Genomic DNA, 5,612 nt, shown 5'->3' with positions numbered 1-5,612 from the left:
GTACAGTCCAGGAGAGTCGTTGAAAAGTGTCGCTTAATTGCGACAATTTCCAATTCCTTTCTCGCGACTTAGGAATAGCGCTTACAGCACTTCAGTTGTGCCGGTCTTCCGTGACGCTTCCTGTGTGTCGCAAAGGACGGTCTTAAATCGATTTTCCTATTATTTCATCATTTGTAATCAACTTTTGAGCATTAATAAAATCTTTTGAGATGTATTACACCATGATGAGCTAAACCCAATCCCATGGGTGACGGAGGAAGCCATTCACACAATATTTATGTTGTAATTGTTATTTATTTAATTTTTGCAATATTTTTATATGATTAATTGCATTGAAAAAAAATGATTTAAATGGTTTTTATTAATCAATTGTATTTTCTCTTGATAATGCATGCTTAGTTTTATACTCTTGATGCATTATGCTTGCGACTAACATTTGATATTTTGGAAATCTGCTTTTGGCAATTATTAAGAATCAAATCAATTGTTTAATTTTCATAATTAAAAATTAAATAACATTACATAAATATTGTTGAATGGTGGAATCTTCACCTCTATTTTTCTCCATAAAAATTCACATCACTTTGTTTAATTTTGTTACATTTCTAAGTTTTAAAAAAAAAATCTATCTTCACAAGTCTGAAAAGAACCCTGTTTTAAAACCACTATCTACAACAACTTTTGAAAATACATCAAATTTTTGGCGCCGCCGATGCGGACCTGTGCTTAGGTAGAATTTTTTTTAGGTTTATTATTTTTTTTTTCCTTTTTACGTTTCTTTTTGTCTTTGATTTGCAGGTTCGAAGTGGAGTACTAAGGACCTTGGAAGGAAAAGCTTAAAGCGGAAGGAGCGAAAGAAGATTTTTTTTTGTTTTTATATATAGAAAAGAGAGAAAAAAAAAGAGAGATTTTTATATATATATATTTTTTTTAGGTTATTTTTTTTTTCTTTTGCACTTTACTTTATTTGGACTTTGGACTGGACTCTTGGACTTTATTATTATTTTTTTAAACCCTACGGAAGGGTACCCTTAAATACAAACTGTGTGCAGGGAAGGACGGTGATTACAATATCACCTCGGACCCTCGGGTTCGCACACGGCATAGGAGTCGTGGCCCGAGTCGACGACAACGGTTCATCCCCTGTCTGGTACGGGAGGTAAGTCCAATCGAAACACTCGCGAATCTCCTGTAAGCGAGTTACTGTATTCCTTAAGGTGATTATTGATTGAGGACGAATTTGGACTGTCTTTATTTTCCTAGTAAAGGGCAAGGCCTGTCCTAAACAAGATAAGGGTTCGGATTTCATCACCGCTCCCTTCTTGCCCGCTTTAGGAGAACAAAACCTAACGCGAACCCAAGCTTTAAAATCTTATTAGAAAGAGACCTATAGGGTATCGAGCTTGTTAGGAAAAATTTTCGAAGGATATTGGTTATTCTTTTAGCATACTTCGAAGTTCATGACGGTTTCTGTGAGTTGAATGCGTGACTGCGCCTCCTTGTACTGCGGTGAGGCCTTGGGTATCAAAGCTCCACTAAGCTTCCCTCGCCTCGATTCAACTTACTTTGACTCAGATTGATTCCAGAGGGGTTTGCTTAAATTGTAACGAATTCCCCTTCGAGAGATAGAAGCTAGTCTAGAAACATCTAAGTGAGCCATCATGCTTGTTGTTTGCTAGAAATCTCTAGGTTTGATGTGGTAAAGTCGAGTCAGCCTGCTGTGTGATTGCTAGAACCTTCATGTTAGGATTTTTATTTCTTTTTTATTTTTTTTAGTGTATGCCCGATTTTGTTAATAGGGCTTGCAAAAGAGATACTCTAGGTCGATTGATTAGCGAAAAACCTAGTAGTTCTTCTGATTTAAGCAGGGAGCTCGAAGATTGTTCTTTTGAGAGCCCTGTTTTTGGAAACTTCAGTTTTGAGAATCTGTCTCTTCGTGAAAATCTCATAACCCCTAGTACTTCAGTTGTGCAAACGATGGCAACTTTGAAAGATTACATGTTCCCAACTAGGACTAACCGAGCTTCATGCATTAAATTGCCAGCCACTACGGCTAATTTCGAGATAAAACCTAGTATTCTCCAGATGATCCCTATATTGTTAGGAAAAGATGATGAGAACCCTTATTTCCATACTAGGGACTTTGAGGAAATTTGTGGGACAATTAGAATAAAAGACCTTACTGATGAAGTCTTGAAACTTAAGATGTTTCCCTTTTCCTTGAGAGATAAAGCCAAGACCTGGCAGAACAACCTACCATCTGAATCCATTGAAACATGGCAGGAACTTATTGCCGCTTTCTATATGAAATTCTACCCTAAGCATAAAACTGCAGCTGTTATGCAGACAATTAGTGCTAGTGTGCAACAAGAAGGAGAGTCTCTTTATAGATTTTTAGAGAGATTCAATGATATCCTATCTCAGTGTCCTCACCATGGATTTGATAAGATGAAACTCATACAAATTATTTATGATGGTTTAGACTATTCGACCAAAGCCATGGTTGAGTCTATGTGCGCTGGTGAGTTCACTAGTAAAAGTGCTGATGATGCTTTTACCTTCTTAGAAGTTAACGCTGAAAAATCCCAACAGTGGGAATCTTGTGTTGAACCCCCTAAAAGACTCTTGGTTAATAGAAGTGGAACCAATGTGGTAGATACGAGTTTTGCGTCTGATGCTAAGTTTGCTGCTTTGTCAAGAAGGTTAGAGGCTTTGGAAATGGGTCAGTCTAAAAATAGGTCCCTTGTTGAACCTAATAGAGCCTCTCAAGTCTCTAGTTGTGGAATAGAGCCCGATAATTCATTTTGGGAAAGTCAGGTTAGTGAAGAGCAAGCTCATGCTGTCTATAACAATGCTAGGTTTGAGAACCGTCAGAAGATTGACCCATACTCAGAGACCTACAATCCTGGTTGGAGAAACCATCCTAATTTTTCTTGGTCTAAGGGTCAGAATCAAGGCCATTCTAGTAATTCTCATCCTCCCCCAGGATTTGGTTTTAAGAACTCTTCGGGTCAAACTCAGTTTCAGAAAACTTCCGAGAAAAACATCTCTGCCTTAGAGGAAAATCTCATAATGCTATCAAAGAACCAAATGAGCTTTCAACAAGAAACTAGGCAAGAATTGAAGAATACTTCCCAAAGTCTTGCCGAATTAAAACTTCAAGTAGGACAAATAGCTAAGTTTATAAGTGGGAGAGAAGATGGAAAGTTCCCTAGTCATATTGAACCTAATCCCAAAGGGGAGAAATCGTATAATCATGTGAATACTGTCACAACCCTTAGGAGTGGAAAGAAAGTAGACAACAAGGTTGCCATGCCTGATAGTGAACATGTTGTAATTCACCCATCTGAACCAGAGAATGAAGAGACTGATAGAGTCTATAAAGAGACCAATGAGGGTCATGTTGAGTCTGATTTTTTTCCCAGAGCCCCATTCCCACAACTGCTAGTTCCGACTAAGAGGGAGTCCAACTTTAATGATATATTGGAGGTTTTTAAGCAGGTTAATATCAACCTTCCATTATTAGATGCAATTAGGCAGATTCCCTCTTATGCCAAGTTCCTTAAGGACTTGTGTACGCGAAAGCGTAAGCTCAGTGTCCAGAAGAAAGCCTTCATAGCTAGTCACGTGAGTTCTATTATTCAGAATACCACTACTCCTAAGTATAAAGACCCAGGGTCCCCTACCATTGCTTGTACAATAGGTAAGTACCGTGTTGAGAAAGCATTGCTTGACTTAGGAGCCAGTGTGAACTTACTGCCATACCATGTGTACCTTAAGCTAGGACTTGGTGAGATGAAACCTACCAAGATGACACTTCAGTTAGCTGATAGGTCCGTGAAAATTCCTCGTGGTGTAATCGAGGATGTTCTCATAGAGGTTGACAAGTTTATTTATCTAGTGGATTTTATTATCCTAGATACCCAACCTGTCCCTGACCCAGAGAACCAAATACCAGTGATTTTAGGTCGCCCGTTTTTAGCCACATCTAATGCGATCATAAACTGTCGAAATGGTATTATGAATCTATCTTTTGGTAATATGACTATTGAGTTGAATATTTTTAATGTCAATAAGCTACATTCTGAGCTAGATGACACGTGCATTGAAGAGGTCAACATGATAGGAACCTTAGTTCCGAAGTCTGTACCAAACACCGAATCGGAAGATCCATTAGAGAGTTGTCTAGCCCGTTTTAGCATGGATTTCGACGATGATAGCAACATTGAACAAGTAAATGCTCTGTTGGATTCTATTCCTATGTTAGATACCGATAGATGGAAATCTAGGTTTGAACCATTACTAGCTACCGAATCTACCTTAAGCCCTTATTTCGAATAGCCTAAAGATCCTCCTAAGTTGGACCCCAAATATGCATTTGTAGGCCCATCTGAGATTTTGCCTATAACTTCCGATTTGGATAGTGATCATGAAATTAGGCCAGTAACCGTGCTTCAACACAATAAGGAAACCCTAGGGATGACCATAGAGGATGTTAAACATATAAGTCCTATAGCTAGTATACCTCAAAAGAATTTAGAGGATGAACCACCTGATTATAACTCAGAGAAAGCAATTGACCTTTTTCAGGAACCGGATGGTCTAGAAATTAGGAATATTGTGACTAGTTTATGTAGAGATACCCAAAACTCTAAGTTTGGGGGTAGTGAACTAGAAGAAATTCAACCCATAGTTAAAGGTCTTACGGAGAATAGTGATTACCCTAAATTTGGGGGTAGATATTGTTAATTATCCCCAGTAGAAGTCCCTAACTTGGGACTCAAGCCTAGTGCATCTGAGGTATCGCTTGAGTCTATTCAGACTCCACAACCTGATCCACCTGATACTTTTCAGGAGGAAATCCATATATTAGAAACCCGTTTTTCGGATGAATCTATTTTTCAAGACACTCTTATGAAGCCCAACTGAAGGCTCTGGATAGATCCGGTTGTCTTGCAAGAAACCTTAGATGAGGATGTGCTCCTTCTGTTCATTTTTCTGAACCAGTGCAGTTGTCTCATATTGGTGTTAGCTCTATTTGGTATTATGGACCCACAATTTCGGATATTGGTATATGACTTTGGAAGGTGAAGATCCTTTTTGAGGTATTTGATGTCTGGCTGAAGACTTTAAACTTAGCACTTCTTGGGAGGTAACCCAATCTCATGCAACATGGTAATATCTTTCTTTAACTCTTTTTCTTCAAGTGGTAACAGTTTCTCCTTGTTCATTCTTTTAATTTTATGTTTAGAACATTGAGGACAATGTTAGATTTAAGTTTGGGGTGGGGAAGAAACTTTTTGTTAGTTTTAAGTTGCAATAAATAAACTCCAGAGCCTAGAAATTTACGCATATTAAGGATAGCACTAACCAATCTAAGTGGATGGAAACATTTTTGTTTTAGGAGTTGAGGAACCAATCTGACTAGATGGAAACATATATAGAGTCTATTCATAAAAGCACAGAGCTCAGGTGTTAGAAATAACATGATAGTTTCGCCATATCTCGTCGAGTCCTTTTCACTTTCTATTTTTAGTTTTCTTTTATTTCAAGTGATTTGGTGGGGCACACGATTCAAGTTGTTACCTTTGCTAGGGTGAAATAGAGTGACT

This window comes from Papaver somniferum, chromosome 4, assembly GCF_003573695.1.
Source record: "Papaver somniferum cultivar HN1 chromosome 4, ASM357369v1, whole genome shotgun sequence".
NCBI classification, from domain to species: Eukaryota; Viridiplantae; Streptophyta; class Magnoliopsida; order Ranunculales; family Papaveraceae; genus Papaver; species Papaver somniferum.
This window is presented reverse-complemented; position numbering follows the sequence as displayed.